Source organism: Manis javanica, chromosome 12, assembly GCF_040802235.1.
Source record: "Manis javanica isolate MJ-LG chromosome 12, MJ_LKY, whole genome shotgun sequence".
Lineage (NCBI taxonomy): Eukaryota > Metazoa > Chordata > Mammalia > Pholidota > Manidae > Manis > Manis javanica.
Window position 1 is genome coordinate 6450232 of NC_133167.1, and position 26348 is coordinate 6476579.

The following is a 26348-nucleotide window of genomic DNA, read 5'->3' on the forward strand; positions in this document are numbered from 1 at the left end:
GTCACCAAAGGGGAGGGGTGGGGGAGGGCGGGTGGGGAGGGAGGGAGACGGGAATTGAAGCGCATTATGATCAGCACACGTGTGGGGGGCGGGTCACAGGGAAGGCAGTGTAGCACAGAGAAGATAGGTAGTGACTCTGTGGCATCTTACTAGGCGGATGGACAGTGATGGAAATGGGGTGTGGGGGGGACTTGATAATATGGGTGAATGTAGTAACTACAATATTTTTCATGTGAAACCTTCATAAGAGTGTTTATCAATGATACCTTAATTTAAGTAAATAGATAAGAATTGAATGAAAAACTAGAGGACCCCAAACCCTTTCCCAAGTCTGGGACTCCAGTACTATGAGGCTCCCTGGCCAGTGCCAGGGGGCAGGGGTAACAGGTGTGCTGAGGGACCACCAGGGGACCTGGCACCAGGGTCCAGCACCAGCTGTCCCCAGCCTTCCCTGTAGGTAGCACCGTCATTCCTGCACAGCTTCTGGGTCAGGTATGTGGCCTCCAACCTGGCTGCAGCCCTGGGGCCTGGAAAGGTGAACACCCAGCCAGGAGGTGATTGTCTTGGGCATGGAGCCAGCTCTGCACTCAGTCAGGTCCGAAGGTCAGGAATGCTTCCCAGGGACACTTTTTCAGAAAAGGACAAAGCATTTGGCTGTGGGCTCTCTGGGACGAAGTGGAGTGTGTGTGGATCTTGCTGGAGACACGCTGGCCTGTTGAGGCCCCAAAAAGCCAGAGGCCAGAGAGGAAGAGTCACCCAAGGGCACCCCGGGAGCGCATCACTAGCAGGTGAGCAAATGGTTTTGATATTTTTTAATGAAATGAGATGAAACATTTGGAATGTTCGATGATGAAACAGGTGGAATGGAGGTGGTGGCCAGGCCAGGCCTGCAGAGAGCCCAGGCAAGTGAGCGGAGGGAGAGGTGACCTGTTCCCGCCGTTCCCTGAGGAAGCTCTCCGCGGGAGAGCCGGGCCCCAGACCTCACTCTTGGGACCAGGCCCAGTCCCAGCCTCTCTGCTCCCCGTCAGGATGCCACATCCCACCGTCCGTGGCATGGGGTCAGGACCCCTTCCAAGGCACCTCTTCGGGGACGGCTGTGGGGCAAGTGAGGCTGGCAGGGCCCCGCGCAGAATGAACATCTAGGCTTGGTGGTCAGAATTATTAAATTCTAAGAATTAAGAATCTTTAAATTATTAAGAACAGCAAGAGCAGAGCTTTAAACCAAATGAGGGGCCCTTCTAAGGGCAGGGCTCCTTGTGACTGCACAGGCCGCATGCCCATCACTCCAGCCCTAGTCGTAAACATAGAGCACACGGGGAGGTGCTAAAGGAACCGTGATTGCTGCGTGCCCATGGCTCTGAGCCCAGGGTCGGGAAGCGTGCCTTGGGGGCAGAAGTCTCAGCCACTGGGTGACAGCTCCCTGCAGGGCTGCCCCACTGCCACAGCCCCTGCTGCTCAGGGCCCATCTCAAAAGGACAAATCCTCGCCCTCTGAACCTGCAGACTTGTGTATCTGCCTGGCACCAAGCCAAAGCACGGTGTGACTCGAAGGTCGGGGACACTGTGTTCTTAGATGTGGTGCTGGCAGTTTCTTCTTTTCCATTTGATTTAAGATTCAGACGTTCACACAGTCACTGGCTAAATAGAACTGGGCCTTGGGATCCCTGCAATTTCAACGATTCTGCTGTATTCTGGTGATTACAGACACATTTTTGCCTTTTGGATAAATGCTTATGTCAATGCAAGGAGACCCCCTCTATCACAGCTTCGTCCTCAGCCCCCGCCCCCCAACATTTTCCTACTCAGATTCTCCTGCCACCTCTCTGGCTGCCCTGGGCACTGCTTCATCTTGCAGTAGAAACCAGTGTCTCCAGGGGTGTCTGAAGTTTCTGGTCCATGAAAGCAGACAATAGACCATCTCCTTTGACCCCACTCGCAACCCCAGCCCTTCTTGGGGTCCAGATTGTCTTGAAAACCCTTCCGTTGGAGGTGGTCCCCCCCAGAGAGGAGGGGCAACACCGGGGACAGTGTGACAGGCCACAGCTCTCTGCCCCCTTACCCAGAGCTGGAGGAGGACCCCTGCTACAAGAACGCCACCTTGCCTGTGGGAGAGCCCTCCAGCTGTGGCAAGTCAGCCTAGGAAGCTTACACGGGTGGACAGACCAGACCAGCCCCTGGAAGCCATATCTAACTGCCCAGCCCCAAGGCTCCACTGCAGACCCCCGAGCTGTTGTGTCTCAGCAGCCAGGCAGCCCAGCAGCTCTAGATCAGATGTCCTGTCTCCCAGGACTGGGCCCTGTCCCCCCTCCATGAGCTGTTGCCTCCCCAAGTAAGGGGTCATCTCTGATGCTCTAAGGTTACCCCTAGCACCCCACTAGAACAACAAAATTCCTTCATCAAAGAATTGCCAAGCTCCTTAGGTAGGTGAGGCTTTGAAAAGGGGTTGGGGGAATGGATGGGACCAGCCTGGCAGAGGACAACCAGACTCCAAAGCCAGGCCAGAAACCCTCCCTCCATGAAAGGGCCACAGAGCACCTCCTGGCTGCAAGGACAGCGATGGAATCGGGGGCTGGGAGGCACCTGGCTGACTGAGCAGGGGTCTTACATCCCTTACGTCTCTTTCAGGGCCCCGCAGCCCCTTCAGGGAGCTTCCAGGGCAGAGAAGCCTGGGCCTGGGGAGGAATTTTCTTTTTATCACCTTGGGCTCAGCTTTCCCCACTTTGGGAGCATCAGACCCAGGGGGCAGAGCACTGCCTCTGGGAGTAGAAAAAATGCCCAGAAGCCTGTGAGCCTGGGCTCCTTTACATGCTGGACAGTAGTCCTTGAGGCCCAGCTCCCGAGACACCACACTGGGTTTGAGCCAAAGACTTGGAGCACTAAGGAGGGGGCATTTGCCCAGAGCACCCCTGAACAGGTTCCTTTTGGCAGAACAGCTCAGGCAGCTGATTAGGACCTGGGTACCTTGGAACCTGGGTCAGGCCATCTCTCCATCTTTCTACTTCAACTGTCCTTACTTTTGGAATGGGAAAAAAAAAAATCACATGTTCAAATGTGTGTGTGTGGGAAATCATCAAAGGGATATCAGGGAGGCCTGCATGGAGGAGGGGGCCTTGGCACTGAGCATCATTAAATGATCTTATGTCACTTCTTAATTACTTTGCAAGAGGAGAAGAGCTGATGGGTATGGTTTTATGTATTATACAGTAAGGCTCTCTGACTTGAAAATAAGGTAGTAATTTTTTAACACTTTCCCTAATTGAATATTGCAAGTTCTTTAAATAGCTGCCTTCACAGGGAACACATTCCCAGGAAAGGAACAACAGGATTCTAACAAGGTGGGAGGGGAGCTCTGCCCGGCACTGAGATGGCTGAGGCAGAGGCACAGACGTGGCAAAGCATAAGGCCTGTGTAAAGAGAGCTGATGGGCAGGTTTGCTGAAGCAGAGGGAATGTGGAGGGACCCCCCCATGACACCCGGACCCCAAGGATCCCAGAGATCACAGTGGGGGTCTGTATGGCCCCCGTGTCCCATGGGGCATTCACCCCTCACTCCCGCCCCAGCGCTAGCTGGCTTTGCCGCCGTCGCCTCCGCTCTGGGCTGGAGGTACGGGCGCCGCCTCTGGTGCCTCCCGCAGCAAGACGCTCTGACCGCCAATCATCCAGGTCTTAGATGAGCTTTAAAAATGGGCCACTGATTCATTACTGGAGTATGTTTCCTACCAGAGATGAGCCCTTCAAAACACAGGCTCTCTAGAGGACAAGCAGCTTGGACGGTGCCTTAAATGGCTTGGGGAGGCTCGGGAGCCACTGGGGCAGGGGCCAGCCAGGATGAGGAAGGAAGGAAGGCAAACTGGGCCTGAGGATCTTGAGCCCCAGGTCCTGTCTGGAAGTGTCAAGGGCCAGTCCCGAGTTGCTGACTCGGGGAGCATTGCTCAATCCACACACAAGTTAATACGACCTGCTTATCGCAGTCTTTCAATCCATCCTGACAGCGAGCTCCTCACAGACCGCCTCCTTAGAGGGCACCACATTCAGCCGGTCAGCGCTTGTGCATGCTTGCCCTGGACCAGCAGTGTTAAGATGGACAAAGCCTCTGCTCCTCTCCCAAGTGCCCACCTTCATTCCAGGCCCCTCAGCACCTCTGCCCCCTTTGCTACTGTCCAAACAAGCAGATTAAGAAAACTCAGTTTCCTAGTAACAACTGATTCACTCGGCATTCTCGAGCCAAAGCAGAGTCCCATTGAATCCCACTAATGGGACAAAAAATTTCTAAGTACTTCAGTTTATAAAACCCTGGCATAACAGGCTTTATTTTCCATGGTTCTCTATAGATGTAAACCCACTCATGACACTGAGTACATCTCTGAAGGTAGTCTTTGCTCTCATCTGAGTGATAAAAACATTCCTCAGGGGATTCTCAAACTCTGCCTTCTTTTCTGTTGAGTTCCTTTTTAGGAAGTGAGTTTTGAACTTCAAAATGATTTTAAAGTTCTTCATTTCTGGATTCAAAGGCGTCTGGCACATGGACAGTTTTTCCTACTGCCTCAGATATCAGAGGCATTGCCTGGAACTAACTTCCCACAGTTCTCTGGCCTTTTTGGAACTGGTTCAGAGTCAAGATCAAAGTCACTTGCCGTTGACTGACTTGGACCCCAAGTCAAGGGTAAGACATGGGGAAATTTTAGCTCAGGGTCAAGATGAAGCCATCTTGATGCTCAGTCTAAGATAAACAGACCCACCTAGGCTGTGTTTGGAAAAACATTATTATGGCTGATCTGTGTATTTATTGGAGAAGTATAACAGAAATTGCCAAAGTTAAGTAGCCCAGGCAGATGTGCAGCATCTTTCAACTACGGGCACAAGGGGGCCCTCCTGTAACCACCTGGCCCCAGGCTGGGTCACTGTCTACTTTTTATCTCTCTGAAATCTCTATAATCCTATAAGGCTGCTTTCTCAGGAAAGGCTTTTTGCTTAAAGTTAGAATGTCGTAAATGAAAGGAAGTAAGAAATCGTTTAGAAATCTTCACCATTTTGCCAGAGCCAGGCTGACTCCATCACTTGCTGGCTGTGTGACCTTGGCTGAGTCAGTTAACCTCTCTGAACCCCCACATTCTCTGCTATAAAAATGGTGAAAATGGGATAAGGATGGTAATGATCATACAGGATCAGCCCAAGTGTTCAGTGACACAACGAACATAAAGTACTTGGCCCTCACTATTATTATCAAGGAAAATGGATCCTTTCATTCCCCATGTAAAAGTTGACTTTAAGCAACAGGGAGAGAATTTATCAGTTCACATAGCTGGAGAATTAAGCACTAAACATGAATGCGTACACAAGAAACCTCAAATATTAAGAGAGCTAGAATTCTTTGCAGAGTTCACCCAGCCTGCTCCAAGTGCTCTGAGCCTGGGCAACTTTGAGAAGCCCCCCTTCTGTGCTGGTGCCACCCAAGACTGCTATTGTCAGCTGGGGAGACTATATAGCCACCAAAGCCTCCCTCAAGGTGTCAGCCCATTGGACCTGGTGATAACTTAATCTCCAGTGAATAATATTTTTTGGTAAATGAAGCCATTTTTTTCTCTGGCAAAATCCGAATGCTCCAAAATTTTTTTTAAAACCTGCTTTATAAATGCTGTTGTGGAAAGAATTTGAGGAAACCGATGATGGATGCACCTTATATATGCAAGGCTCCATCTCAAAGAAGAGTGTATTAGCTCACTATTGTCACTGTAACAAATGATCACATGCTTCGTGACTTAAAACAACACAAATATATCATCTTAACAGCTCTGGAAGTCAGAAGTTCAAGATGGGTCACACTGGGCTACAATCTAGGTGTTGGCAGGTCCACTTTCCTTCAGAGGCTTCAGGGGAGAATGTTTCCTTGCCTGTTCCAGCTTTTGGGGGCCACCCATATTTCTGGCCTTGTAGCCCTTTCTCCATCTTCAAAGCCAGCAGCATGAGACCTTCAAATTTCTCTGACCTTCCTGCCTCCCTTTTATAGGAACACTTGGGGATTATACTGAACCCATCTGAATAATCCCAGATACTCTCTTCATCTCAAAATCCTTAACTTAATTACATATGCAAAGTCCCTTTTGCCATGTAAGGTAAATTCACAGGTCCCAGGTACTGGGACATGACCATCTTGGGGGTGTGGGAGGTCACTATTCATTGAACCACAAAGAGATACTAAAGTTTTCTTAAAATATATCTCTGACATGTTTGGAAATAGTGGATGACTTCTTAAAAATTTTTAAATTGCCAACATTATGTAATCAAAAGTCAAATATAAAGTGTAATATATATAGACTGTTTGCAATTAATTTCTCATAATGTTCACATTTATAAAGATATATATTTTCTAACTTTGGTTGATAAATTCTAGAGCAGTGGTATCTGCTGTTTTTGTTGAAACCCTCTGGCAATCCCAGAGCTTGTATCTGAGGCCCCGCCTTTTCCAGCCCTTCCAAATAGGCCCAAAGCATGTTTCTGCCCAATTCCAAGCAATCTGAGGCTCAAGACATTGTTGTGCGGCTCCTCTAGGGTTTAATTATTTCAGAAAAGGGGATGTGAGGCAAGCACATGACCATTCCAGCCTCAGAGGAACAATCCCAGGGCTCAGGAAGGTCTGACCTCCCCACTGAGAACCTGGGCTGAAGCGTGTGGCAGGGCACCCACTTACTGTTGGTGCTCAGGGCTGTGCCTGTGGTGTGTAGGGACAGCCTCCCTTACTCCATCCCCCATGCAGGGACACAGCTAAGGAGCTGCCCATGAGCTCCAGCCATCCCTGTTGTAACCTCAGGACAGCAGGAGAGGATGGGGGAAATGAGTACAAGGCTCTGGCAGCCTAAGGGTTGACCAGAAATGGCAAATAGGATCCATTCATGTGTTGGCTCTGCGCCCTGCTAGCAGCTGCCTGGAGAATCTAGGCTTAAAGGGAAAGTGTCATGATTGATTAGCAATGTCTGTCATAGCAAAGGAATAGAGAAAAGTGGCTCATTTGCACCTGATCAGCTGTTCCCAGAAGCCCAGAAGGCTTTGCATACAGAGAGATGCTGGGGAACCCAGGAAAAAGCAGCACCTTGTCTGTGTGATCCTGACCATGTCGACAGGTGGAGTCGGCTTCTGTGTCTCTAAAATGAGAGAAACTGATGAAGCCTTTTCTGGTTGCCTGAGAGGATAATGCCCATGGTAGGGGTGTCACCCACCACAAACTTTATCTGTGGGCAGAGGTTTGAGTGGCCAGGCCCTGGGACAATCCTGGTTCCTCACGCCTGTGTTGGTGAGGGGGACTGGGAGTTCTCTGGCCTCCACTGAGGCTGATCTCACCCCTTTGAGCCCTGTTCTGCCTGGAGGAGTCTAGGGGTAGAGGCTTGAAGAAAGAGAGCCAGCCAGAGAGACGGAGCAGCCCCAGTCCCAGAAGCAGGCGGCAGGGGTGAGGCAGGACCACTGGGATTCAGGGAGCGGCCCAGGCCTTGGGGTCAGGGGCGGCCCATCCTAGCACCTGGCACACAGTGGGTACTCAGTAAAGCTCATTTAATGAGTGACTGCCGGCCCTGGGGAAGGGGCTGGGAGAAAGCCTCTGCCTCAGCCAACTGTCCGTGCAGCCCTGAAGAGACCTGGCAGGATGGAAGAAGGGAGACAGGCAAGGGTCGGCTTCCTAAACAGCCTAGCGGCCGGGGGAGGGGGACCAGGTGAGGCCCAGGCCAGGAACTGGGCTTTGCTCTAAGCGTTTAGGAGCTGTAAGCAGGGAAGTGATGTGGGACCAAGCCTGCATTTCCTGTGGTATCTGGCCCGCCTTGTGTTTCTGCCCTCATGGTCCCGATGAGCACCCTCCATCACAGTCTGGGAGGAGAGGGGACCCTGGTCCCTGAAGCCCAGGGCAGGTTCCAGGGGCTCAAGGGCACATCCCTGCCTGGATCAGCGGGGAGTGTAGGCTGGGGAGGCTGGAGAGAAGATAGAGATGGGCTGGGGGGAGTGGGCCCAGGGGAAGGCTGTGGGTGTTCAATGGGGCACTCAGATGGGAAGGCCCCAGAGAGATGAGAGGGCGCAGGCGGAGAAGCGGTGGCAGGGGAGGGGTCCTCGGGAAAAAGAGGGCAAAGGGGATGAGAGTCCTGAGGAGAGAGGAGGGAGGAGGGGATGAGATGGCGGGGCAGGGGCGTGGGAAACTGGAGAAGGTGCCACGTAGGCACCGCAGAGCTAAGAAGGGACCTCGCGGGAGAAACGAAGTCAGCTGGAGGGCCTGGCTCACACAGTGGCTGTGAATGCACCGTGACACCTGTCTGCCTTCACCCAGGCAAGGTCCGAAACCACTCACATCCTGGGTCTGTGGGAACAGAAGGAGACCCCGGGGAGGCGGCGCAAAATAGTGGCCAAGTTGGAGCAGCAACACCTGGCCTGTGATTTGAGCATCTGTGGTGGGTTCCAGGCACTGTGGGATGGGGAACACCACAAATGGGGGCTGGGGGTGGGGGCAGCCCAAGGAGAGCTCAACTCAGCACGTACTCTTTGTATGTGACTGTCAGCAGCGCTTCTCCATTCCTTCAGGCTGAGCCCTGGCATCTTTGCAGGCTCAGGGCCTGGCACAGGGCATGGGATGCTCCTAAGTGTTTGCTGGACAGTGGAAGGGGTCCATGGATGAACAGAAGATTCCAGGACTTCAGTGGGGGTGGGCTGTGCATGGCCGGAGAAGCCTTAGCAGACAAGGCCCAGAGGAGGAGGGCCAGGCAGGGCCATGGCCAAAAGCCATGCTAGAGCCCAGTCAGGAGGGACAGATGACAGGTGGAGACAGGAGAGAGCAAAGACGCTGGAAGATTCGAAAGACACAGGACCCAGGCTCTGGGGAGAGAGCGCCCAGGGCTGCTGTGCTCTGGGGCGGGGCCGCCAGCCTGGGGCAGCCCCCCCCAGCTGGGTCCTCGAGGGTCCTCGGTGTGCGGAGGCCCCAAACACCCACCAGAGCCGTTTCGTATGCATTGGATATGCCCTGCTGACCAAATGGCAAGGCTGGGTTAGTTAGATTACAGCACATGGATTCCTGAACACAAGCAGCAGGTGTCAGACACGGATGGCGTGAGCCTCCGAGAGCAGCCACACTCACCCTCCAGGCCCGGGGAGAGCCCGCAAGGTGCAAACACACACTCTTGGATGTAATTTCAGGAAACTTGCACACTCACGGAGGTTCCGTTCCAGAAGGCTGAGGTGGAGCGGGGGTTCATCAGCACCCCTGGAGGGCCCCCTGCCGTCCCTACCCCAGGGCGTCTGGTTGACTAGGTCTGGGAAACCCCAAGAGTCTGCATTTCTTAAAAAGCTCCCAGCTTCTGCTGCTGCCCCTCAAAGGGGACCATGATTTGCGAGCTACTGGCACGCAGAGAGGGGAAGAGCCTTGTCCCGAAGGGAAACGAACTATGTGGTGTCTGGTTCGTCCAGGTAATTTCAATTCAGTGTTTCCGGACGGTCAATCATTTACTTTCCGCATTTATAATTTTTAACGTATCCATGTGCCACTGTGCTATTGACATTTTCTACAGATTGGCTTCAAATTAAATTCTCTATTTTATTCATTTTCATCCCAAACATTTGTGCCTATGAAATTGCAGTTTTGATGTGTTAATTGGATTTTTTCTGAAATACATAAAATACATAACTATTAATCCTTTGAATGTTTGATGGATGCGCCTCCTAAAATGAGCTCACAATGACTGGTTCAGCCGCAGGAAGGACTGGGGCCATCTAGATTCATCTAAATCTAATGAGTATTTTAGAGGAGAGAGAGTTTGAAGAAACCACAATGTTTCTGCCACCACTGTTTTTTTTTTCCTTAAAAACATCTCCCTTTTGACTAACTCACCAGAACCAAACGGAAACCCCAGCCTTTCTGCCCCTGGTGCCTCCACACCCTATCGCCTTCTACCTCCCATAGCATTCTGTTCTCTGGTGGCTCAGTCCCCCTCTGGCCACCGGTAGGGCCCAAGCACAGTCTACGGGTCTTGATCCCGACCGCTTGAACCTCAGTTTACCTAACCTCCTCAGGACCTAGTCACCTCACTTCTACCTACAGGCCTGTGGGGACATCACAGGTTCATGCCAGAAGGTATGCAAAGGCACTTCGAAGGCTTCTGGCACTGCACAGATGACAGAACTTTCCAGAAGGGAAAGAGGAGCCAGAGGAGGGGCATGCTTGGGATGACGAGGGATGTCAGGAAATTCCCTCCTGTCTGCTCTGCTGGGGCCCTGGCAAGGAGGCCATGTCTGTCTCATGACCTGGGGCCTAGCGCAGTGCAGACAGAGCCATGCTCATCGTGTGAGTGGACAGAACCCACAAAGACGCAGGACCGACTGACCATTTCAACCTTATGTCCTAAATGGCAGTGTTGAAAACCTAGACATACCACAGTTAGGGAGGCCCAGCTCCAGGCCACTGGGAAGTAATACACAGGAATCCCTTCAAGTAAAGATAAGAAAAAACATTGTAAGAGATTTTATTGGAACAATACAAGAACTGAAGGCAAAATGAATACCCCGGCCTGCTTTGGGCTGGGAACCAGGAAGGGGAAACGGGAATACCACACATCCCTCTCTCTCTTCCTTTCCCCCTCCGTGGATTTCACTTTCCTGCTTTGCTCTCATCAGCTGCCTCTGAGACATGGATACATAGTCCGGCCACTTCAAAACACCCGCCCAACCCCAGCCCTCCAGCCAGGAGCCCCCTGCAAACGGCCCGTCTCCACCTCAATCCTCATTTCTGGGAGATGGAATCTGGTTGGCTTAGCCCCGCCTCTGGCTTGATTCCTGCTGCATCCAAGGTCCGCTCTGCTCTGGTCAGCTATGGCTGTGGTCCCCAGGGCCCGCCTCCCAGGGCTGAGGATAAACACCCCAGGAAGGGCTTCCAGAGCAGAAGGGAAGGATGGGTAGCTTCTGGTACCAACACTGGTGCCCCGGAGCCATTTTGAGAAACAGGCTGGGAATGAGATTTTCCCAACCGGAGATGTAAGTACTCCCTTCATTCATTCCTTTGCCAATTGTTATGAACTGAGTATTCATGTCCCCACAGAATTTGTACGTTAAAGTTTAAACCCCCAATGTAATGGCAGGTGGAGGCGCAGCCTTAGGGAGGCAATGAGATGAGGTCGTGGGGGCGGGGCCCCGGGATGTAGTCAGCGCCTATGCAAGAAGGGCAGAGCCCCCTTTTCTCCCCCTCTCTCCCTCTCTCTCTCCTGTGCACACACACCCTGGGAAGGCCATGTGAGGACATACGAAGGAGGCAGCCGTCTGCAGGGCAGGAAGAGGGCTCTCACCGGAACTAGCCCATTCCGCACCCCGACCACGGACCTCCAGCCTCCAGAACTGGGAGAAAACTATTTCCTGTTGTTTAGGCACCCAGTCCGTGGTATTTTGTTAAGGCAGTCTGAGCTGACTAAAGCACCCATTTTGGTCTTGTCATTTTTAGTGGGTCTTTTTATAAATCCTCTAGAATTTGGGTTGGGAGATGAATTCATAGCAACTCAGACGTGCAAATGGCCCCACTACTAGCACCCCACAAAGACCCAGTGTTGGAGGTGCAGCTTCCTGCACATAAACACGCCTGTTTGGCCATGAAAATGACATTGCCCGCTTTCATGCACTGGGAGTGCTGCGGTGGGACTGGGATCTCGCTCTGGCCTCTCGCAGGCCTTGGCCCCCAAGTGGGTGGGAGCTTGCCAAGGGCGGTGGCCTGCTGAGGCGGCTCACCCCAGGACTGGTTCCTGTCCTCAGCTCCCTCCCTCTGTTGCTCACAGCCTGTCTGAAGGCTGGGATGTGTGAAAGAGGGTCAGCTTCTATTAATTAGGCAAAAGTTCTCTTAACAATGGGAAATGCTGCAGCAGCTAATGCCGGTTTCCCTTTGAGAAAGTAGGTTGGGCCCTCTCCTTCCCGACCCAGCTGAGAATGGCGGCTGTCAGTGACGCAGTGCCCGGGGTGGTGGAGGGGGGTCAGGGCTCGGAGCAGCTGTGGCCAAGCAGCCTCCAGAGACAAGGCATAGATTTCCCTCACTGGGACAGAGCCGAGGCTCTGATGGGCCCTCAGTTTATTTCAAACTCTGCACCTGCTTCTTATACTGAACATTATACATTTTACAACCTTGGATTCTTTTTACACCAAAAAGTAAAACAATTTAAACAAGCAATCATTCGTTTGTCTGCAGAGAGTAAAACGAGCAGCCTGGGAGCATCGTTTCTGGCATGTCCATGCGTTGCTGCACTCTGTAATCTCAGTTAACCCTTGCCCTGTCACTGCACACATGGAAGATGTTTCCAGAAGGGAAGAGAAGCCAGAGGAGGGGTGCAGTCATGCTCGGGGTTAAAGGGGGTGTTAGGAAAATCCCTCCTGCCTGCTCTCTGGGGTCCTGGGCAATGGGGCCACGTCTGCCTCATGACACTGGGCCTGGCACAGTGCCAGAGCCACACTTGGCACGTGCCATTCCCCTCCATGGGGCACGCAGGGGATCGAGGGTGTGTCAAGAGCCCAAGGAGACCCATCCCCAGACCCCTGCCAGGGCCTGTGGGGCCACTGCTGCCCTCCCTCCGCTCCAGGGGTCCCATGGCTTCAGCCTGACCTGCACATCACAGGAAGGGAGAAGACTGCCTAGCACATGTTGGCTGCACAAGAAGTGAGCTGGTGGGAGGCCACACACCCACTGCCCACTAAGAGGCAGGGGACTGGCCATCATTCCCACGTGGGTAACCGTGGGCCACAGCCACTTCGGGGGCCTCAGCCCCTGCCCCCAGACTGCCCAGGGCTTGCCTTGAAGAAGCCTCCATACGGCCTGGGGGAGAGGTTGGCCAGACAGAGTGCAGCCGGGGCTGCTGTGAGACCCGGAAGCTCAGCCCTCAGAGCCAACAGGCTGTCCCCCCTGGTGGCCAGCTTGTCCCCTGCTGTGGTCTGTCCCGGACCTTTGCTCTCTGATAAGGGCTGCACCGCTTCCTTGGCACGTGCTTGGCCTCCTCAGCCTCCCTCCATCCTTCACTCCTTTCCTGCAGACAGCACAGTAGGGGGACCTGCAGGAACCCGGATTTGAATTCTGCCTGAGCCACTCACCAGCGGTGTGATCTCAGGTGAGGGACTGAGCTTCTCATCTCTAAAATGCCACTTGCCTACGGGTACCCCTCCCACCCCACCCAACACACAGGTTGTGTGAGGATCAAATCAGTTGAAGGGAAAGAGCCTGAGACAAAACAATGGTGGATTCCTTCTGGGAAGAGAGAACTGAGCACCCGCAGCTCAGGGCCACTCCCCGCAGTGCTGTCTCAGTCACCTGTCGCCTGAGTCACTGCTGTCCCCTGCAGCACTTCAAGCTGGCCCTCCCTGCGGCCCAAGGCCTGTCCCTCCAGCAGTCACAGGGCAGGGGGGCTGCAGGGGGCCAGGAGCTCCTCCTGTCGCGGACCCGCGGGAGGACTTGCAGCCTGCGGGCCACACCCAGGCGGCCACATGGGGGCGACACAGCGATTCCAGGCAGACACCTGAGCCTTGGGATACAGCTGGGAGGGCGGGCCTGGCCCTCTGGGAGCACAGCCGAGTAAAGCCCCAGGAGCGGATGGAGCCCCGGAGGGCATGGCTGGAGAAGAGAAGGATGGCGGCAGCGTTGGAGGAGTGGCTGTGACACATTGGCAGGGAGGTGGGGAGGCGCCAGGAGCCTGGGAGGATGGCAGACGCTGGAAAGAAGAGGGAGGCTGTGAGCCCCTCGCCTGGCCCCCTCTGAGGGCTGGAGGTGGCCTGGTGTCCGGTCGGTGATGGGGGCGTGGCGGGGGGGGCGTGGGGAAGGAGCCGACTGGTGCCATCCGTGTGCAGCGCGGCACCAAGGGCCTTCTGCCAGCGTCTGACCAGTGATGTTCCGGGAATCTCCACCATACCCTGCCCACTCCTGCAGGAGCCAGAAAGCCCTGGCTCGGATGTGTCCAGCTCATAGGCCAGGAGGCCCCAAGGATCCAAGTCGCAGAGCCTGTCAGGCTCAGGACAGCAAAGAAGCCAAGTCCTCTCACCGAGCCCAGCTGACAACCGGTGGCAGAGGCTGCATTAGCTCAGGACATGGGCCTGGTCTTCCAGCACAGCCTTGGGAACCCAGCCCTGGCCTCCACACGGCACCACGCCTCCATCAGTGCCGCCCTCAGTGATTTCTAGAAGCAGCAGTAACGACAAGCCCAGGCTTATGCTCCAGAAGCAGAGCAGGGGCATCTGCCAGATTGAAGGGGTGCTTCTCAACACATGGTCCCCAGACCAGCAGCAGCAGCTGAGAGTTCATGAGAAATACGAATGCATCAGGCCCCTGAGCATGCGGCCCAGCACTCCGTGTTTTAACTCCCCTTGGGACGCTCACTCCAGCTGCGAACCGCTGCCTAGAACGATGAGGACAGGCTGCAGTGACGCCGAACAGCACGGGCAGGTGTCACTAGCCCGTGTCCTGGGAAGAAGTCAGACACAGAAGAACATTCTGAGCAATTCCAGTTACACAAGTACCAAACCAGACAGAACTAATACATGCTGTTATAAATCAGGAGTGATCCTTGGGGGCGGAGGAGGGGAAGGGCCATGGAAGATTTCTGGAATGGTGGTGATGGACTCCTTCACCATCTGGCTCCTCCTTATATAGTGATTGAACATTAGCCACTTTAACATTTAGCCGGTTAAATTTTTAACTATATGAAAGGGCAAAATAGAAGTGATACCTCCCACTTCACTGTATAGCCCAGTTGGTTGAAATCACTTGGAGATGACCTGGAGGGGTCTGTCCCCCTGCAACAGAGAGTAAAGAGTTGGGCATTCTTTTATCCTTGGCCAAAAAGCTTTTAGGAACCTTTTTCCATATGTGTATGCAAGCCTGTGGGTCAAGGAGAAAGACCTAGCAACCCAAATGGGGCCTCAACAGACACAGGGCAAGCTGGCTAATAAAAACCGCCAAGAGGAACTGTCAATCAATACACCTAAAATGAACACTGCCGTTTTCGGTAAATATTGCTGCTCCCACATTTTTCCTAGTTTATAGGTAATATTTCCAGAGAACAAGCTGCCTCTTTCAATTACCTGGGTGGATATTTCACAAAGAGTTTATCTTGGAGGAGATACCAGGAAGTAATTTGCCCAAGGCGAGACATTCTGTGGATGTTTTACTCTGGTGCTAAGGGTGGGTTGGAGAGGTCAAAAGGAGAATCTCACTTCACCTGCCAAGGAATTTTCCAGGCTAGACATTTTAGGGCCTTGACACACTGAATGGAGCTTTGTGGTGCCAGCACCTACCTGCCTGTGGGCTAGGAGAGATTCAAAACAATGCTCTTCCTGAGGATAATCTTGCCCCATCTGGAGGGATACTATCCTCTCTTTATTTTTAAGGTATCAACTCTCTCGAACCCTGTAGTCTACTCTGAGTGCATAGTTTCAGGCAACACAGAAGCCACTTCTGTATGCCCATCTAGGAGCTTGATCTCAAGATGATCCCACCAAATGTTTATGAAACACTCCAGGAAGATGATGGGGAATTCATGTCTCCTTCCAAAATGCCTCTAAATAATCTCCCCGATGACATAAAAGCCTGCCCTGTGTCACCTGCAGAATTACTTCTGCTTGACTGTTTTTGTGTGAAGCCATCAGCTTACATTGAAGGAGGCAGAGAAACAGTTTTTTAAAAAACCGGTGTGTGTGTGTGTGCGCGCGTGCGCATGCCTGTATGAGCCTGTGCGTCCAGGAGAAAGACCACCTTACTGGATTGTATAGACTGGGGTCCATGCACCCCCACATTCCCGGGATCCACTTCAACCTTACTCAGTCCAAAATTTGGGCATGGGGCCCAGGAATTCAGATATTTAACACCCTTAAAAGTTAAAAATCACTGCACTGCAGCTCCCTCTTCCATAAAAGCCCTTAAGAGAAATCTCTTGGCACTATATAATTTCTCCTGAGCAGTCGGTCGATTTTTATCCCCAAATGAAGTAGAATGAGTCACTGACATGTTTCCCCTTTTCATATTTGGCTGCTAGGAAGCTTAGAGATAATTTGGGCCCATCATAGCAAAAGCCATTGCAACAGAGATTTTTAAAATTTATCCCCCATGAAGTCTTACATGCTCACCCTTTTATTCTTCTTTCCTCTGTCCTCTTTTTAATTTATGCTGTGTTGGGTTGAGATGTGGTATAAATAATGTATTATATTTATAGATGGAACTATATCTTAGTGTTAATTTGCATATAATGCATAAAGAAAACAGCTATCACACACTGAGCGCCAGCACGGTGCATCTTTCCGCTAGTCCCAGGACTTAGGTAACATATGTCCTCCCTACATGACAGTAGGATAAGCAGCCCCAGCGGGAAGCCACCTGATCAGCTCATGCAACCAGTGAGGGGCTCAGCAGGGCTGACAGCCACGCTGAGGGGGCTCCACTCTGTCACGGCCCTGCACACTCATACTGCTTTCCCCAGGGTCCTATGGCAAGATTTGGGACCCACTTAATTCTTTCACAGACGTACAATTTTTTTGCCCCCTAACAGAGGTGGAGGGTCCCTCCCTCAACCCCTTGGCCCAGTCGGGGCCTCCTGTGCCTTCTTCCAGACACCTTGTTCTTCAAGCAACCTGAGTGATTAGCTCCTGACAACCAAAAGAAAAGTCTAACTTAAACACGCCAAGAGCAACAATGGGAGCAAGTGAAACAACAATAAAATAATGGGAACATAAATGGCATATTATAAATTATGCAAATACTAAAAGGGAATGTACATACCTAGTTCACTGAAATAGAACATTCTCCAAAATATATTGTTTAATGGGCAAAAAATGTAATATGAAACCTAGGTGCATTTTTTAAATGTTCTATAGTTTGAAGAAAATATTTAATGCTTTAATTCCTTTGGAGTTTACTTAGGGAATTTATTTGGAAGATCTAAACTGATACTTTTCCCAGACTGCTAACCAACATTCCAAACTTTTATTGACACCCCTCTTTTTTTGAATAAAATTTTATTGAGATAGAATTCACATTCCATACAACTCACCCATTTAGAGTATACAGTTCAAATATTTGTATAATCACCAACACAATCAATTTAGAACATTTTCATCTTCCCCAAAAGAAATCTTGCCGCCATTAACAGTCACTCACGCCCCGCTCCCCATAATCCTCCCAGGCACTAATCTACTTTCTGTCTCTATGGGTTCGCCTCTGTGGGGGGTTCACATGAATGAAACCAGACCATATACAGTCCTTGTGACTGGCTTATTCCACTTAGCAAAATGCTTTCAAGGTTCATTCAAGTTGTAGCATGTATCAAGACTTCATTTCTTTTTATGGTTGAATAATATTTCATCGTGTGGATATACCACATTTTATTTATTCATCAGTGGGTAGATATTGGATTGCTTCTACATCTTGCCTATTATGAATAATGCTCCCATGAATATTCATGTACAACATTTGTGTGGGTCTATATTCGCCTTTCTCTTGGGAGTACACTTAGGCACGGAATCGCTAGATCTTGCGGCAATTTATGTTTAACCTTCGGAGGAACTGCAGACTATTTTCCAAAGTGCTTGCACCATTTTACGTTCCCGTCAGCAGTGTATGAAGGTCCCAAATTCCTTACATCCTCCCCCACACTATTTATTAGCGGTCTTTTTGATTAGAGCCATTTAGTGGATATGAAGTAGTATGTCATCGTGGTTTTGATCTGCAGTTCTCTAATGACTGATGATGTCAAGCAAGGTGTCATGTACTGAACAGCCATTTGTATAATTTCTTCGGAGAAATGTCTTTTCAGATCCTTTATTTTTTGGGGGGTCATATCTAAGAAACCATTGCCTAACCTAATATCAAGAAGATATGCACCTGTTTTCTGCTAAGGGTTTTATAGTTTATATGTCAGACTTTGATCCATTTTGAATACATTTTTGTATAGAGTATGTGGTATTTTTTTGCATGTGGACACTCAGTTGTCCCAGCACCGTTTGTTGAAATGACTATTCATTTCTCAGTGAATGGTATTGGCACCCTGGTCAAAATCAATTAACCATAGATATATGTGTTTCTTTATGGATTCTCAGTTGTTTTCCATTGACCTGTACGCCTACTTTGTGTTGGTACCACACTGTCTTGATCACTGATGCTTTGTAATAAATGTTGAAATCAGGAAGTGTGAGTCCGACTTTATCCTTCTTTCTTAGGATTGTTTTGGCATGGGTTCCTTGATTTTCTCTATGAATTTGGTGATCAGCTTATTAATTTCTGTGAAGAAGCCAGCTGGGATTTTGATTTGGACTGTGTTGAACATGTAGATCAATTTGGGGAGTAATACCATCTGAATGATATTAATTCTTCTGATCCATGAAAATGGAAGGTCTTTTTCATTTATTTAGGTCTTTAGAGAAGATTAAAGGTTTCTTTCAATAATATTATGTAGTTTTTAGAATACAGGTTTTGTATCTTTTTGTTAAATGTATATTCCTGAATATTTTTTGATGATATTGTAAGTGGAACTCTTTTCTTAATTTCACTTCTGGTGTGTTCATTCTTACTATGCAAAAGACAATTGATCTTTGTATATTGATCTTATATCATGAAATCTTCCTGAACTGCTTAATTCCAACAGTTTTTTTTAGGGGGTTCCTGAAAATCTTCTAAATACAAGATCATGTCATCTGTGAAAAAAGAGAGATTTTCTCCTTCCTTTCCAATCTGAATTATCTTGTATTTCTTTTCATGACAAATCGCCCTGGCTAGAACCTCCATTACAATGTTGTATAGAAGTAGTGAGAGTGGGTATCCTTATCTTCTCCCTGATCTTACAGAGAAACATCTAGTCTTTCACAACGATGATATTAGCTGTGTGGTTTCCGTAGATTCCCTTTATCAAGTTGAGAAACTATCCTTCTATACCTGGTTTGTTGAGTACTTTTATCACAGAGTATTGAATTTCGTCAAATGCATTTGTTGTCAAATGTCTATTGAGCTGATCATGTTGTTTTTGTCCTTTATTTCATTGGTGCTTTATGTTAATTGATTTTTGCATGTTAAGCCAACCTTGAATTCATACATTCTACTTGGTCATGATGTATGATCCTTTTTACATATCAGTTTGCTAGTATTTGTGGAGGTTTTTAAATTTATATTAATAAGAGCTATTGGTCTACAGTTTTCTTGTGATGTTTTGTCTGTTTTTATAACCCCTCCATTTTTTATGTTTGTGATGCCTATGAAATAACATTTTTATAGATAAGAATTCATTTCTGGGCTGCCCATTCTGTTTCAGTGATTGACTACCTTGTGCCAGTACCACATTCCTTGCATTATTGTAGCATTTTATATTTAGAAGTAGACTCTCTTCATTACCTATATTTCTCAAAAAGTTTAAGTAATCTTACCTGTCTATCCTGCAGATGAACTTCATAATCATTTTATAAAAACATTCCAATGAGGTTTTTTTAATTGGAATTTTTTAAATTTTAAATTTTATAGAATGGCACTATAGCTATATATTAACTTGGTGAGAATTGACCTATTTTAATTTTCCATTTTCCCATCCAAGAAAAAACCATGCTTCTCTGAAGATGCAATTCTTTCTTCACTTAAGCTTTTCCTTTATATAGATTGTTTGTATTTATTAATATGGTTATCCTTGTTTTCTTGTTTTGTTATTATTATGATTGGAATCTCTCTGCTTTCTTGTTATTGTTGACATGTAGTGAATCTATCCTATTCTGGCCCTGGGCTGAATTTTTTGTAACTCCAATAGTTTCAATTAGTTCTTTTGGGTTCTCTAGACGTACAAGACTTATCATCTGCAAATTATGATTATTCCATTTCCTTTCTGATAACATTTGTGTTATGTTTCCATACATTGGCCAAACCCCAAGAAACATGTTAATGATGTGTGCAGGATCCAATACCCTTTATGATGATAAATTTTCATCCTACTCTTACTTTTAAAGGTCTTTCCTGGAGATTGGTATTTAATTTTTCATTTATTCACTGATGTGCTATATTGTATTATGACTACCTAGTGATTATGAAATGGCCTCCTTTATTTAAATCATTCTGAGAACACTTTAATTAGGGAATTAAAACATCTCAGATAACAATTCATTCTTATTCTGTGCCTGATTTGGGGGGAAATATCAAATTTTGTAGGTATAAATATAAATCAGCCATATTTTTCCCCATCATGGCTACCAGCTTTCCTGTCTAAACTCAGTTGTGCTGCTGAGCAGGCCTCCTGAAGGCCTCTTGGTTGGCTTCCATACCTTCCCTGTCTCCTTTGGTTTTTAGAAATGACTCATTTCTGTGTCTAAGATTCTGTCCTATTTATTTTTTTCTCAAAAGATTTACCTATTTAATTTTTGAATAGGTTAATACATTGGCATAGCTTTTAGAAAATAAAAAATATATATATTAAAAGGTATTTAAAGTCTCCTTCCCTCCCAACCCTATTCCTCATTGGCCCAGGCTCCCTCCTCTACTGAAAAAAACAATCACTGCAACTCATTTCTTTCAACTCCTTCCAGAAGTTTGTAGGCATATCTAAATTTGAATATATTTCCCTCTTTTACACGGATGGAAACCTAATACTCTTCTCCCTTGTTTTTGTTTGCTTGAGATATCCTAGGAAACCTTTCTTGACCAGTATGTAGAGCTGCCTCTTTCTTGCTTTTAGCACTGCGCCCTACTCCATTCTGACCGGGGCCTCCCCTTCCCGGCAGGCCCCCTGGGCTTCTCCGAGGCCCCCTTTGCTTTTCCATTTTCCCCTTTGCAGGGTGTGTGGCTCCCCAGAGAGCCCAGCTCCTCCCCTCTTCCTCCTCCTCTTTATCAGCAGGGCGCAGGGAGGCGAGCACCTCCCTCGGGAATCCCTCGGCTTGCTGGCTGACCCAAACTGCAGCTGACAGTTTAAATAGAAGCTGCACTGGCCCTTGGCAGCAATCCCGAACAACTGGGAGATCCTGCTCTGCTGCCTATGATGCTTCTAGCCCTTGTTTTGTGCTTGTTTCATGCTTTCTCCTTTAGGTACTTCCCTCCTACGTTTGCCTTTTGATCGGTTTTTCAAGAACTTTAAAGCCTCTGGCTTTCTTCTTCCCTCCAGGGCTTTCTTCATGTTGCAGATTACGTATGTATGTAAACAAATATGTGCGTAGATATAGACTATCCTGCTCTCTGGCATGTGAATATCTTCCTATAAAAATGAAACCTCTCCATACTGCTGTCAAGGTCCCGGTGTGAAGTTAATTCACTGATTTCTTCTCTTGCGTCATCAGGAAAGGGGCTGATCTACCACTATCTATTCCGCCTCGTGCATGAATTTTGTCACTGTGTCCAACCCAGTTGTCCTCTCTGTGTGTCCGCCTCAGGCTGCCCGCTGTACAGGTGCCATGGTGGGAACTGTACGTGGTGGGAAGCGGGTGGCTCCGGAGGACTCCAGGCCCAGCAGCAAGGGGCCTGGACAACGCCCGTGTCTCACGGTCTAGCGTCTCCCCTCTGCGGAGCTGTTGTTCGGGTCAGGAACTGTTACTGGTAAGGCGGTGCGTAGTGAGTTGTTACTATAATTAGTACCTGACCTTCCAGGTCTCCTTCTGGTGAGTTCAGACCGTCACAGTGAACCATTTCCAAGTCCAGCTTCCTGCCAAAGGCGCCCTTTGTCTCTGATCCCCGCCCAGCGCACATGCTCCTTGCCCTGCGACGGTTCAACTGCCTTAAAGGAAAAGCCGGGTTCATGCCTACTTTTCTCCCTCTTGTGCCGAAAGCCAGCCAACAGACCCAGTTTGGAGGCTTCACTACTCAAGCTTCCGGCCAGAAAGGCCCCCACTGGACCAGCAACCCCTACACCACCCCAACCCTTTCCTCCCCTCAGGTAGGCCTGTCCCCTCCCCCTCAGGTAGGTCTGCCCCCTCCCCCTCTTGCTGTTGTCGTGGTCACAACCAAGGCACCTCATTCTCCCACCTCTTTCAGGCCACGTTTCTGGCCACATCCACTGTCCCCCAACCTGGCAGCAAACACACTCTATGGTCACCAGTGCCCCAGGCTCCTCCCTGAAGACAAGGGCGGGGTCTGTAGTGTGGCCTGCGGAGAATCCTCCCCGGGGGTTCCTGCCTGGAGCTCCCAGGCCTTCCCCTGGATAACCCGGCCTGGCAAGGCCCCAGCTCCAGGCACCCACCTCCAGCAGCCTTCTGAGCTGTTCTACTCCACCAGGAAGTGAACTCCCCCACTGGGGCTCTCCAGGATCTGCTGCATGCTCCAACCCTTTCCTGCAAAAACCCTCTTCCCTCATGTTCATAACTTGCCTCTCTGAGTTGCATTTGTTCCGTCCTACGGCTCCTATTAGCTGTGTGAAGGCAGGGCCTGGTCTTGCTTGGCAGTCCCCAGAGCCCAGGGGGCCCTGCTTCCTGTCCAGGTCGGCTGTGTGCCCGCAGCCCCTGGGGAGGGTTCCTCCTCCATGCCTCTTTTCCTCCACCCCTCCTTTGTCCCACTTCATGCCCTTGTAAGAGGCTCAAGGGGACGGTGGAGGGAGAGCACCTGCCTCAGCCGCCCGCTGCCCTCTCCTGACGCCCCTTCCTTCCGCCTGCCCAGCCCTGCTCTCCATCAAGACTTCTGTCTGCCCCTGACATGCAGCAGACACTGCCCAGAACTGGCCAAACCGAGGGGCAGCATGGGGCTGAGCTCCCAGTGGCCCCTGCTCCCACACCTGCTGAAGGGGTGTGAGTCTGCTTCCCCAAGGACCTTGCTCAAGGCTGCTCCCAAGCCTCACAGCTTTGGCACCCTGGGCCCCACCCCAATGTCCTGGGTCAGAGCCTGCATCTCAGCAGGAGCCTTGGGTGACTCCTGCACATGAATGTCTGAGAACCCCCGGTCGAGGGGCCTGCTTCCCCGTGCCACCATGCCCTCATCCACCCGCCCCCAGCAGCTGGAGGTCACAGATGTGCTTACTGCCAGGCCCGTCCCACCTTCTTCCATGGGTCACAACCTCCCCGGCCACCGACTCAGGCAGACAGGCCTCCTGGCTCTCAGCGCAGTGCCTGGAGGTGTACTGGTCACTCTTGGCTTATGTGCCTGAAGCCATATAGCAGCACTGAGATATCAGACTAGGACCCCCACTCATGCCTCTGATTCATCCAGGCCAGCCTTTTAGCCAATCTTCACAACAGCATCTTTTGACCACATCACATGGGCCACAGGTTCCCCCAACAAACAAACAGATAGATGTAGTGCGACCACTGCCATCCCACTTACCAGCTGGGTGGTCCTGAGCCCATTGCTGCTTCCTTATTTATAAAACAGCATTAATTATCCCGCCAACCACAGAGATCATCCATCCATTTGTTCATGGATGTAAATGACAAATGTTTATGGAATGCTGTTGTGTGACACCAGGGACAGCAGTGAACAGAACAGACCAGGCCCTGGCCTTCCGGAGCTTCATAACAAGGGACTGTGGGCAGACATAGAACAAAGACGTGGACACATGCCAGCAGGTGCCAGACACGGACACCAGGCCAGCGTGCCTATTGAGTGGATGAATGAATGCCACATAAATGCAGCTTCACCACAAGCCCTTGCCCTTCCACACACAGTGCTTCCACCCTGCCATTCTTGGACCAGAATGACGTGGGGCTTAAAACTAGCCAGGAGTTTCAGAAAACTATTAGGAGATGGGTGGACGGCTGTTCGGCTCTCTAGCGGCTAATGGTTATAGAAGAATTGAAGCAATTATAAAAATATTTCAGACCTAGAACACATTTGCCTGAAACAGGCAATAATTAAGGTAGAATTTGAGTTGTTTTTCAGAAAATTTCACAAATTGTGTGTGTGTCTGTATGTGTACGATGTCTTAAAGATGGAATACATTTTCTCAGGGTTTCAGAGACCCAACGTTTAAGAAAATGATGAGGATGATTTAAGAGCAATCCTTGCGCTCAGGTCAGATGATGACCTTCCCTCTGAAAGCTCTCTGAGCCTCCCGCGATCGCAGAATTGGAAAGCTAGCTAAGGAGCCCCAGAGACACCCACAGAACCCGTGCTTCCTGAACAGGAAACTGAGGCTCACAGTTATCAGGATAAGCAGGGGATTACAGGTGGCAGGAGATGGAGACTCGAGCCCAAGTGCCTGACTCCTAAACCAGCGCCCTTCCCAGCACATCGCAGGCCTCCATGAGTTCGCATCGCTGCACAGTAAACATTGGCGATCAGCCCTGACACTACGGGGCTGAATCTCAGGTGCTTCACGCTGACCAAAGGAAGCCAGGTGCCAGGGCTGCACCATGCAGCCCCCGCCCTCGACAGTCAACAAGAGGAACTGGGGTGTGTGTGCAGATTGGTGGTCTGCAGGGACTGGGGGTACAGGAGGGGCTGACTGCAGTGGGGCACGGGGGGACTTCTGGGTGATGGAGCGTCCTGAATCTTGGTTGTGGGGGTGGGACATGAACGGTATGTCTTCATCACAACTCACAGAGCCATGCAGAGAACAAGGCAAATTCTACTGTAGGTAAGTTTCCATTTTTTAAAAAATCAGCCTAAATTAATAATAGTAACGATCGTAAGGGTGATGATGATGATAACCTTGAATGCCAAAAACCAATCTGTGCTCAGGGCCAAGGCGTGGAGCCGCCCCATGGCCGAGCAGGGAGATGCCCATTCCTAGCAATCAGTCAGCTGCCGTCAAGGAGTTCCAATCGCAGATGCTCCTCCTGGGAGGTCCTTCAGCTGCATGTCCCTGAACCAGCATGCTCCAGTCCAAGCTGGCTTCGCTCCGTTTCCCTGACAGGCAGGGAGTGGCTCTGGCCCGCCCAGGCACCTGCCCACCACCCCACTCCTACCAAACCACTGTGAGTCACTGATGGCATCATGCCCTCACCTGTCTTCCCCACCCCAGCGCCCACCCTGGTGACACTCACCCGCCACACCTGGGTGATACCTGCCCCCTGGCCTCTGCCCATCCCCAGCCTGCCCAGAGCTTCTGGGATGCTGTCACGGTCATCAAAGATGCAGTGGGAAGTCCCTGACCCAGTTCAGAGACCCCTACAGACTGGCCCCGATGCACAGCGAACTCCTGCCTCACCCATCCCCCAACAGGACCCCTGCCCACTCGCTGCCCCCAGATTGACTCTAAGCTGAGAGCAGCCTCAGTATCAGAGTCTGGACCCAGCTGGGGGGCATAGAGGGCAAGGGAAAGGAGAGAGAAGGAGATGTCAAGGGGGTAGGTTGGAGCCACTACATCCTAAAATCTAACAGCCTCTGCCTGGACACCTCCAGGGACAGGGAATTCACTGGCCCCAGAGCAGATGCTATACCTTTGGAGAGCTCTGAGATCCAAGGCTGAGGGCTGTCCTTGCCTGTGGCCTTAATCCCACTGCCCCTCTGCCCCAGGCCTCAGAAGGTAGACACGTCACAGCCCTGACCTTGTCCCTCTGGGTCTTTGCCCAGCCAGCCAGCCACGTTTCAGGTGGTTCCCACCAAAGCACAGGGAAGAGGGTCCCTCACGCATCTGGCCTGGATGGAAGTGTCTCATTCTCCCTCATTCTATGGCCCAAGAACAATTTAGTTTTCTTTAGAACCACACCCCCTGTTGACTCAGGATAAACTTGCTGTGAATGGAAACCATCCACTCTGCCCACAAGCTGTGGGTTCCTTACCACACTTACCATAAGCATCGCCCTCCCAGACTAATGTCCTATTAATTGCCTGGCTCCTGAATGTCACATCTTAGCCACTGCACTCCCCTCTCTGGGCACCTGAAAGTGCAGTGTTACCTATTCTCCAAAGCGAAGGATAGGCCAGCAGCACAGGATCTCCCAAGCAGACCCCACGGTGCCCACCCCCGATTTATGGATCTGGACATGGGGCTGGAACTCCAAGTGGCTTGCCAGGGTCGCACAGCTGACCACGGTGGTGAAGGAGCTCACCAGGTGCCCACAAGCCTGGGCATTGCCCCGGGCCCCTGCCAAGATACCAGAGGCAGGTCCTTGTCTTAGGGCTCCTTGATCTCTTCTCCCAAATGCTCATTTGCTTGGCTGATTATTTATGGGCAAGGTCAATAATCAAATATCACCAGACATGCAGGCAGACAGGACAGGAGGCAAAACCCCAGCGCAAACCCACATCTATGCTGTTAAGTGGCTGTTTCAGGAACCAGAATGGCCCTTGATCCTCAAATCTCTCCTGCCCAGGGAGTCCAAATTCCTGCCCTGGATAAACAAGGTTATTGTCTGCCTGGGCAGGGGAAGCCCCCATCCCTCCTGAATATTCTAAGATCACTTGACTGACTGCCCTGAAATCATGGTGTGTACCTGGACTGGGGTTGGGGGAGGAGAAGGCGTTTGGGAACTCCCCCATGGCCAAGGGTGAGGCTTA

General features: G+C 50.4%; 1 protein-coding gene across 3 annotated transcripts in view; it reads left to right on the forward strand.

Moving 5' to 3' along the window:
* The first annotated feature begins 639 nt into the window (after positions 1-639).
* The window catches only part of NGEF (neuronal guanine nucleotide exchange factor), an 88986-nt gene continuing 63277 nt past the window's right edge, over positions 640-26348 (forward strand). For 2 of the 3 annotated variants that reach the window (XR_012123457.1, XM_036997777.2), the window contains exon 1: positions 650-788. The gene's annotated coding sequence lies outside the window, so the exon portion shown is untranslated. Of the gene's footprint in view, positions 789-26348 lie in introns of all 3 variants that reach the window. The other variant, XM_036997778.2, reaches the window with a different exon arrangement.